Source organism: Myotis brandtii, unplaced genomic scaffold (genome assembly GCF_000412655.1).
Source record: "Myotis brandtii unplaced genomic scaffold, ASM41265v1 scaffold654, whole genome shotgun sequence".
Classification (NCBI taxonomy): domain Eukaryota; kingdom Metazoa; phylum Chordata; class Mammalia; order Chiroptera; family Vespertilionidae; genus Myotis; species Myotis brandtii.
The window spans coordinates 399,880-411,196 of record NW_005370538.1 but is presented as its reverse complement, the minus strand read 5'-3'; the positions used below and the strand labels follow the sequence as shown (position 1 = coordinate 411,196).

Below are 11,317 nucleotides of genomic sequence, written 5' to 3'. Positions count from 1 at the left end.
AGAGAAAGCTGCCCTCGAGTTCCGACTGATGCCAGACAGTCCAGTTTCTCCCGTATGAGTCTGGGTCCCCAGAGACTCGCCCAGAACTGGAGCTCAGAGCTTGAGACTCCCTCCTGATTGAAAAAGACAACTTTGTCCTCAGCCGCCAGCCCTCTCTGCATGCGCCTCCGTACCTTACTTCCGCACCTCCTCTGAGTCTCAGTGTGCTTTTCTCTTTCCTTCTAGTTGTAGAATTTCCACTCAGCCACCCTTCCTGTGGTTCTGGCTGACCGTTCCGTCTGTAGAATTTCCACTCAGCCACCCTTCCTGTGGTTCTGGCTGATGTCCGTTCCGTCTTTTAGTTGTATTTTTAAGTGGTTGTGCGAGGCAGCAATCTCCGGTGTTTACCTATGCTGCCATCTTGGTTTCTCTCCAAAAGAAATAATCTTAATAGCCACATGGAATAAGAGAAGAGGAACCAGTTTGGTGGATAAGTTCAATTTTGGAGTTTTGTTTGAGGTCCTGCATATTTGAGGCATTGGGATATGACTATACATATCTAGAGCTCAGAGGAGCTATCTGAGCTGAGGAAAGTGCAAGAGAGGAAAATTTTTTTCTCAACCTTCTTAGGGTGCTTGACTGGGTCTGAAAATTAAACAGACAAAGACAAATTAACAACACTAATAAAATTATTTAATATAAGTTTCATGTGACATGAAGGAGAGGAATTAGGAAAACCTGGATCCTAAAGTCTTCTCTGTCAGAGCAGATTCCTGTGGGGCCTCATAAAGGACAGTGGGCATCTGGACGGAAGTGCTGGCTTTACAGCATTGTCAAAGGCCAGCCTAGAGTGTTTATATACACACACAAACACACACATATTTACACATACTATGTTATAGTGAAATAGAGCACTGTTGTTTCCCTTAGTAATTTTTTAAGTTTTTTTTTTTTTCAAAATACAGGATACAAGATTCTGACAGAGAAAGTAGGCACTGGAATTTTAGGGGCAGGAAGAGGAATGCAGTAAGTAGAAAGATTTCTAAAAATGTTTCCAACATATTAAAATACCACCCAAGTCCTAATTGTCCCCATTCAATAAAGATACTGAAGTCTACATAAAAAATTACTAGTATTTTCTGCCTTACACAGTGATTTTCCCATGTTCTTTAATTCATTTGTTAGCTTAAAGTTTTATCAGGCATCTCTCAGGGCATAGCTCAGTACATGCTAAATAGTTCTCAGTAAATTTTGACTGATTGACTGATTGGCTGACTGAATGAATGAAGGAACAATTTGACTCAGGTCAAATTTATTTAACTACTCTTATCTCAGATCTCTCCTCTAGAATGAGATTGTTAATTGAGCATCAAGACCCCTGTTAGGAAATCAAGTTCTAAAAATTGCTCGAGGTATTGAGTGGTTGCAGAAGTTATAAAATGATTTCAATCTGTTGATTATACTTTTAGAGAAAATTAGTTAGAATGAATACTGAAAAAAAATTTCTGATTGCAAAAGGATAGTCATGTGATCCAGGAGTGGAAGCACATACACTGTGTGTAACATTTTTCTCTCTTTTGGTTGAACTCAAATTTCCTATAGCTGAAAGCAAATGGCACAAACAAGATTACAATGTGGAAGGCCACTTTTCCTTGTATGAAAAGAATTGAGAGAATTGGGAGTGCTTTAACTTCTTATCTCTGCGAAGTAGTGATGAAGATAAAGGCCAGAGTATCTCTTGGGTCTTAGCATTCTAAAGCTCTAGATTACCTGAGTCGGAGTAGGTCCTGGTGTCAAAGTATTCCCTGAGCTGAGAAACCCAGAATGACATTAAGCAGTGATTTATAATCATTTCATTTTAGTGCAAAATGTAGCAGTTTTCTGTAAATATCACTCTAAGAAGTTATTAAAAGTATATAAACTATGCTCATAACTAAACATAGGCCATATCTTTTCCTGTTTGTTCCATAATTCACTTTTGTTAAGAAAAAGAAATAAAAAACTTAACTGAATTGAAATCATTCTATATTCCCCATCTTTTTCTGTTACCCAATCCAAGAGATATCCATAATAGGCACCATACTGTTCAGCAACCAAAATTCCAGACACAGTGCCAAAAAGGAAAAAGTCATATTTAAAGGCTGGTGTTGTACACATAAATTGTATTGGCTGAGTACCCTTGGCTTAAATACTGGCACTGCCACCTGTGTAGAGGTCAGGAAATAATAGACATATCACTTAATCTTTCTAGACTTTACTTTCCTCATCTGTAAAATGGCAATAGTGATAATATCTACCATAGAGGTTGTTGTAAGGATTAAAGAAAAATAGTTACAGTGCTGAACAGGTTGCTTGTCCAGTTATAACCACAGAATTTATTGAGTGTTACCACCATTTGAAACACAACTTTTGGCCCCCAAAATTGAAAGTAGAGTGGAGAGTTTAAAAACCATCTAGGTCCGTGGTTGGCAAACTGCGGCTCGCGGCCCCTTGAGTGTGGCTCTTCCACAAAATACCACGTGCAGGAGTGCGATTGAAACTTTGTGGCCCATGCGCAGAAGTCGGTATTTTGTGGAAGAGCCAGTATTTTGTGGAAGAGCCACACTCAAGGGGCCAAAGAGCCGCATGTGGCTCGCGAGCTGCGGTTTGCCGAGCTGCAGTTTGCAGACCACTGATCTAGGTGAATCAATAAAATAGAGGTGGTGTGTGTAATATTATGCAATGGAATATTATCCTATATAATAAAAGCTCAGTGTCCATAATGGCAGAACGACCAGAACAACCGCTTGACCAGTCACTATGAGGTACACTGACCACCTCTTGGTTCCTTTCCCTGGCCGGCAGGCTCCGATCGCCGATGGCAAACGGGGACCGGGGGTGGGTGGCAGGAGATATGGGTGGCACCAGGCCAAGGCCCCTGCCCTGCCGGTCGCCCCACACACATAGGGCGACCTGTGGTGGGAGTGGGGCCGGCAAGCAGGCGGAACGGCCAACCTCTCAGTCACTCCCCTGGTCGTCAGGTTCCCATCACTGGATGGTGAACGGGGAACCAGCTTGAAATTAAGTGTCAATCAGGCGGGGAGGCAGGGCTGGCTGCCAGCAGCCAGGGAAGATGGCCTTGCTTGAAGGCTAGGCCTAGGGACGGTACCCATGTACGATTTTGTGCACCGGACCTCTAGTGCAACAATAAAAAAAATGAAATCTTGCCATTTGCAACAACATGGATGGATGTAGAAGGTATTAGGCTAAAGTGAAATAAGTCAGGCAGAGAAAGACAAATACTTTATGGTTTCATATATATGTGGAACCTAAAACAACAACAATAACAAAATAAAACAGACTCAGAGAAACAGAGACCAAAGGAATGGTTACCAGAAGGGAGGGGTAAAGGGATGGGTGAAAAGGTGAAGGGGAATATAGTCAGTTATATTGTGATAAGTTTTCACAGTGATAGACGATTACTAGAATTAGTAGGGTGATCACATAGTAAGGAATAAAAATGTTGAATCACTATATTATACATCTGAAACTAAGATAACCAATATAAGAGTGCATATCAATTATACTTAAGTTGGCTTTTTTAATCTAGGGTATCTGCACAGTTCTCAGGTGGATCATGGACCTCTCCTTTGTCTCCTCCTTAGAATCTGAAGGATATCATTATTCTGTATTCAGCAGGTGTTACTGCCCAAATCCTGGTTGGTGTCCAAAACAAGATGTTAAGATTCTTAATACTGAGGGAACACAGAACTATTTTCCCATTACATCTCTGTTTCTTTAAAAAATGACAACTTTTGCCCTGGCTGGTTTGGCTCAGTGGATAGAGTGTTGGCCTGTGGACTGAAGGGTCCCGGGTTTGATTCCAGTCAAGGGCAAATGCCCGGATTGTGGGCTCGATGCCCAGTTGGGGGTGTGCAGGAGGCAGCCAATCAATTATTCTCTCTCATCATTGATGTTTCTATCTCTCTCTCCCTCTCCCTTCCTCTCTGAAATCAATAAAAAAATATTTTTAAAAAATGACAACTCTTGATAGGAAATTGGTGGAATCAGTGTCATTAGCAAATAGGTAATCAATACAGAGTTCCTTCTGCTGTTTTAGAAGCCCACCCCCATATGCTAAGTAATAATGTACATTACATCATTTACAACCGCTGCATTCCCATCTTCAAATCCTGAGTTTAGGTCACCTTTGTCAAGAAATCTTATTTCCTGAAATGACTTAGATCCAGGAAAATTACTGATTGTCTGCTTTTGCCCTAAATCCTCCATCATTTTCCCCCCTAGCTTTTCATTTAGATTACTTAGTTCACTGGGCAAGAAATGAACCCAGCGTTACAGATATTTTGCCTCTGAGTCTTGCATATTTTTAGTCTGCCATAAATGTCTCATCATAGAAACACCTCATTTATGTTTGTTATCCACTAATCAGTTAATAAAATAGCAACTTCTCTTTCAAGATCTTCAAATATTATTGAATAAAATTGAATCAATCTTACTTAGAGAATCTGGGGCTTCTGTTGGCTCTGTCACCAATGAGGCAACCAATTTGGTTAAGAATAAATTTATTGTATCTAGAAAGTATTTCCCACACATTGGACAAGAGAAACTTTAGAAAATGGGTTTTACTGCTTTGACCCACATGCTCCAAGTTCACCCAATATGGATTTCCAAAATCAATGGCACTAGCTATCTCCATGCCCCATGGGGACAAGACCTTAAGCTTTCTCAGTAATGATGTTGCTTCCCCCTCTACTTGTGACCAATTCTTGGTTGCAGGCCCTGGGTAATATAAATAGTACATAGTATCATTTTTATAATAAAATGAGAACCTTCGGGGGAATCAACTCACATATCCACCAAGATAGATAAAATTTCTGTTCTATTCATAAAAAGCTTCTATAGGAAAATCAGCAATCATGGCATTTTATCAACCCCTACTGAAAATACTGTTTTCCTTGTACAAAACTTAAATCTCCACATATTGTAGTTTAGACTCATTTCCTTGTGTTCTTTCCTTATGATCAAGAGAGAAAACTTGACACCAACTATCCAATATTTCTCTCCAGGTTTTCTTGATTAAATGACCAAGCAGGTAATCCACAGCCTTGAACTCTTAATATTGCAGCTGCTATGACTAATTAAATGGCAAAGATCTGAATTCATTGATATGATTAATACCATCAGGGTGCTTTATGGTTTTACTGTTTGTAAATTATGACTGAATAATGATTTTTATTAATAAAATTTTATTTATATTTTTTATTAATCCTATGTGGGTTATAGGATTTTTCTTCTTAAAGGATCAGAATTAATCTGTATGTTCACAATTGATTTTAAATACAAACTAGAGTTGGCTTTAGTAAATTTTACAGCTTAAGTATTTAGAGAATGATCTCAAAAATGGGACATAATGAAGATATCATCCTAGTGAGATGCGAGCCTAGGGTTCCTTGGCTTTTCATCAGGAATGCAAGTTAGGAGAGCCAATCAATTGCTAAAAAATTGATTCTGGAGACCTTTGTTCTGAAGTATAGTTCCCCCAAATGATCTATGAGAGACTCATTGCCAGCTAATAAATATGTCAGGTTTTGTTATAAAATACCGTTGTCACTCTTTCTTTCCCTGGAATTCCAGTGCCACATTGACAAGAGTCCCTTAAATTGCATTTTCAGTTTTGTTTGAAGTTAAGTGTCAAATGCTTTTTCTAATGGCTTTTCTCTAATCTCCTCATTTGTATATCTATCCAGTCATTTCTCTTGACTTAGACCACGAAAGGTGGTACTTATTGTACAGTCTCTTAAATACCCGCTTTGCTGCTCTACTCAGTTAAGGTGGGATCCCAATGTTGCTTGACTTTGGTACTCTTGATCCTGCCTCCCTTTCCTCACTTTGAGCTCATTATTGTCCTTGACCTGGTAATTGGTCACTCAGATGTTCTGATGGATGGGCAATGAAGATCGAGAGCAATCTGGCAAGTGGCTCCATTTAAACTTATCTTCATGAGGGAAGGTGTTTGAAATCTCTCATTTTCAGAATTTCAGAAAGACAGCCAATTCCTTCCTGCTCAAATGGCTTGGAGGCTGCTCCTACTTAGGCTGTCTGAATTCCCTCAATTTTACTCATCACAGTCACATCTGTTTGGATTTTTGTCTTTCTCCTGGAGATTAATCTTAAGAGTAGGTCCCCTCAGCTTCTTTACAGCTCATCTGAGCCCTGCCAAAAGAGATTGGCAGAGAATGATTAGCATTCTATGCTCTGATAACTTACATAACTCTCTCTGAAAAGAATGCTAAAGCCTGGTTCTCAAGTGAACCCATGAGGAATAGAGCCAAGGAGACTTAATGTGTTTTTCTTTGAAATCCAGTTTAGAGTTCATATTCTGGTGGGGTGGAGAGGGAAAGGGAGGACAGAAGTATGAGGAGGGGAAGAAAAACAATTTGGAGGAATAGGGGCATATACAAAATAAAATAAAATCATAGACTCCCAGAGCCAAAATTACTTTAAGGAACATTTCATCCAGAGATTTTCAAACATTTTGTATCTAACAATATAATCCTTTTTTCATAAGAAATCATACAACAAGCCCCAGTATATAAAATAAATGAAAGCAGAGATTCTGTTATGGAACCATGGGTGAGGAAACTTAAATCCCCTCCATGTACTCTTAGTGCTCTGTAGAATACAATTTGAAAGTCATTAATTGAATCTACAGGGTTACTTTAATGATGGGAAAACTGAGGCCCCAACAGGAGAAATGGCATCCTCAAGGTCACACAGCCCATTAGCAACAGAGTCAGAATGAAACCATATTTCTCCTATCACTCAGGCTAGAACTCTTTGTGAGTTGAATTGGAGAAAGGAGCTATGTATGTTTCCTTCTTTAACATGATCAAGGAGAGCTAGGTGGATTGTGCAGTGGGGGAGGAGGTCTAGGAGAAGCAAAGGAGAGTGGACCCACCCATCATAGGAAGTTGGAAGCCCTGGGAATTGAAACTCTATGAATCTGGAGGAGACTCAGGAAGTTCCATGGCAAGGGTGCAGTGCAAACTGGTAAGCACAGAACAAGATAGTAGAATAAGGTACCTTGGAAATAATTGTCAATAGAAAGTTATTTCTTCTTCTTCCCATGAAAATGGCATACTACCGGTCTGGGGTAGCATTAAAACACAAAGGAAAGACAATATATGCTTTTCTAGGGTGGGGTACAGTCTTTCTTTCATATGCTTTCAACAATGACTAGAATTTGGGCATAGTTCTCCTTTGAAGACTTGAGAGTTATATTCACATTCTTTTTTTTTTTTTTTTAATTAAATCCCCCCCCTAACTCCCCTCCTCCCAGTTCCCGCCCCACCCTCCGCCCTCACTCCCCACCCACTGTCCTCATCCATAGGTGCACGATTTTTGTCCAGTCTCTTCCTGCATCTCCCATTTCCCTTTCCCCCCCAAGAATAGTCAGTCCATTCCCTTTCTATGTCCCTGATTCATTATAATCACCAGTTCATTCTGTACATCAGATTATTTATTCACTTGGTTCTTAGATTCACTTGTTGATAGATGCATGTTTGTTGTTCACAATTTGTATCTTTACCTTTTTCTTCTTCCTCTTCTTAAAGGATACCTTTCAGCATTTCGTATAATACTGGTTTAGTGGTGATGAACTCCTTTAGCTTTTCCTTATCTGTGAAGCTCTTTATCTGACCTTCAATTCTGAATGATAGCTTTGCTGGATAAAGTATTCTTGGTTGTAGGTTCTTGGTATTCAGCACTTTGAATATTTCTTGCCATTCCCTTCTGGCCTGCCAAGTTTCTGTTGAGAAATCAGCTGACAGTCGTATGGGTATTCCCTTGTAGGTAATTGAGTCTCTTTCTCTTGCTGCTTTTAAGATTCTCTCTTTGTCTTTTGCTCTTGGCATTTTAATTATGATGTGTCTTGGTGTGGTCCTCTTTGGATTCCTTTTGTTTGGGGTTCTCTGCGCTTCTTGGACCTGTAAGTCCATTTCTTTCACCAGGTGGGGGAAGTTTTCTGCCATTATTTCTTCAAATAGGTTTTCAATATCTTGCTGTCTCTCATCTTCTGGCACCCCAATTATTCTGATGTTTGTACGCTTGAAGCTGTCCCAGAGGCTCCTTACACTATCTTCGTATTTTCGGATTCTTTTTTCATTTTGCTTTTCCGGTTGGGTGTTTTTTGCTTCTTCGCATTTCAAATCTTTGGCTTGATTCTTGCGCTCCTCTGGTCTGCTATTGGGTGTCTGTATAATATTCTTTATTTCAGTCCGTGTATGCTTAATTTCTAGTTGGTTCTTTATCATAGCATCGAGGGTCTCATTAGTTTTCGTGACTCTCTCCTCAAGTTTATTGACAGCTTCTAGCACATTTTTGCAAGCCCTCAAAATTGCGATTTTTAGCTCTATATCCTCCATTTCTGTCATGTTTTTTTGTCTCCGCATTTTTTATGCTTTCTTGGTGCACCCCCTAGTGGTCTTTGTGCGCAGTCTTGTTCTAGTTGAGCCTTGATTGTTGTAGTTAATACTAGAGGGATTTGACCACCAGGCCGACTGGCTGTGTGAATCAGCTGTGTCTGCCGCGGAAAACTTCTGTCCTCTGGGGAGGTGCTAATCTAGCCTTTGCCTGAGGCGATCTGGCAAATGGCTCTGCGCAGGGCTTGGGCGGGGCGGGCTCAACAGGGCGGGCGGAGGGAGCCGTTATGGTGCCCTCAGTCCTGTTCCCAGAGGCTCTGCTTCTCAGAACCCCCGGAACCGCTGCAAACCTCGGAGGGAAAGCTGCCTTCCAACTGATGCCAGACACTCCCGCTTCTCCCGTTTGGGTCCGAGTCCCCAGCGATTCGCCCGTATCTGGAGCTCAGAGTCTGAGACTCCCCCCTGACCGAAAACGACAACCGCGCTCTCAGCCACCAGCCCGCTTTGCGCGCGCACCTCCGCACCTGAGTTTTTTCCACACTGCGCCTCCTCTGAGCCTCGGTGTGCTGTTATTTTTCCTTCTAGTTGAAGAGTCTCTCCTCAGCCAGCCTTCCTGTGGTTCTGGGTGATGTCCGTTCCGTCTTTTAGTTGTATTTTTGAAGTGGTTGTTTGCGGCAGCAGTCTCCGGTGTTTACCTATGCCGCCATCTTGGTCTCCGAGTATCTATATTCACATTCTTGTCTGAATTTGAAAGTACCTAAGAAATACACACAAGAGTTAGGAAAGGATAAAAGTATCTACTTAATTAATGGTTAAGCTGAAGGCATACTATGATTTTAACCCAAAGTCCAAATGGCCTTCCTCTACTTTTCTCCTGGGTGATCCTTTAATCTAGTCACAGGCCTCTGTGAGTTCCTTTAGAGGAGGAGAAAGGAGAATGCATGTGGTCTGTAGGTAGACAGAACACAGAGTTAGAGGCCCCTATCTCCACTCACCAATCATGAGTTATTTCTCGACTATAGAGAAAGAATAATAATGGGGGGCTATAAATAGACAGAAGTACCTTTTATGGACTGATGGGAACATGTGGCAGTAAGAGCTTCTGGCCCCCCTATACATTCTCATTTTTTGAGATTATAAAATGTAAGAAAGGTATCCATAAACACACATAGAATCTTACTAGCTCTGGCCCAGTGGTTCGATGAGCTCATGGCATAGAGGTTAGTAAAACTGATGTATTTACATGTTTGTATTTGTGACTTTGTCATGATGTTCTCTCTCTGTTGTATATTCCTGAAGTCTTCCCCATGCCCTTTTACCTCTAGTACCGACCTCAGAGTGGCCATACTAGTAATTCTCCAGGCATCCTGAAAATACCTTATGAATGGTGTTTGCACAAGCCAACAATGAGTGCTCTCCTAGTGGAGAGTGGAGGTAAAAGAGTGTAGGAAAACCCTCATTTTCTCAGTACCATTTCCTCATTCCCACTTGTTCTAAGTTCTAGTCCTTGCCTGAATCAGAACTTTGTCCTTTAGTTTTTTCATGCCTGCTTTGGTTTGGGGCCTTAAGAGATAAGTAAGAAGAAAGAAAAGAAAGACCTTTGGGATTGGGGATCCTCAGAAGATAAAAACATGCAGAGAGTGAGTAGGAATATCTTAACTGCCTGTTCCACACCCCAAATATTTGGCTTTGGTCTGACCCTCACCATTTTAGTGAGATTATTTCCCTTCATGATACCTCTATGCCATACATTCTGAGCCAGGAAACATCCTCCCATCCTTCAGAATCAATGTAAACCAGTCATCATCAATTATTTCCAATAAACTTTTATTGAGCATAAACTCTGTGACAGGAACTGTGCCAGGAGATAGGATTATGGTGGTGACCAAGACCTAGTCCTGAGTTTCAAGGTGTTCAAAGTCCAGTTGGAGCAGACTAGGACTTTCCCCCATGAATTAAAGTTTGAAGAATTGGATACTTGAATTGACTTGTCATTCTACCATGCCCTCCATTTTGTTGTGGGAAAGCCAAAAGTGCAAAGATATAGGCTATTCTGCAGGGAATCTCAGACCATTTAGTATCACCCTCCTCTAACTGTCTTATCTTGCCCCTGCAACCTTCACCCCAGCCTGTTTCTGCAGGCACAAAGTAATGCTTCTGATGAGGCAAGAGACATTCAAAACTGGGGAGAAGTGTGTGTGGGGTGGTGTCAGCAGCTCCCCACTAGACCACTGGAATCTACAGAAGGGTAAGGTGATTCAGCTCTGATGGGCTAAGAAGCCTGAGTTTCCTAGATGGGAGTTCAGGCAAGAAAAGAAGGGCTGGAGTCTGGGCATTTGGTTTTGCATCTACATCTATTCTGAAAAGATCTGGAGGCGGTGAAGTCCAGTAAAGGTAGTGTAGTGGCAGCTCCAAGATAGAGCAGCTCTATTGGGGGCATCCTTTTTGGCATCAGAAATTATGTAAAATAGTAAAACAGTCGCTTCTGTTTGAAGGTAGGGATGTGGATATAACATTCTCTGTAATATTCTTGACCTCAACATTCCTCATTTTTCTCCTGCAGATTAAAATACAGAACAGGGCAAGTACAGAACTTGTGAGTAGAGTGAGGTGAGCAAAAGGCCAGACTTGATTCCTGAAGTGGAGGGAGAGAGGCTGCCTGAGCTTGAGGAGCAAGTGGGGGGGGAAAAGAAGAAAGAAAGAAGTTAGGAGATTGGAGATGGGCTAGGACTTAAATAAGGAGGATTGGCTGGGCTCTGCATTTCCCTAATACTGCTTAACGCGCACAATTCAAGCTCTCTGCTCGGATCCCAACCCCAACGTAATGATGAGGGGGCATACAGGAAAAGCGGGGTTCTGATGGTGCCAACTGGCCCGAAATGAAAAGTCAGCAAAAACCACTGGGTGGCAGCGTGGTG

The 11,317-nt window shown here is 41.4% G+C and overlaps 1 protein-coding gene across 2 annotated transcripts in view; it reads left to right on the top strand.

Moving 5' to 3' along the window:
- Positions 1-11,317, top strand: part of FGF13 (fibroblast growth factor 13) — a 594,651-nt gene that overhangs the window by 479,914 nt on the left and 103,420 nt on the right. The gene's annotated exons all lie outside the window — the stretch shown is intronic.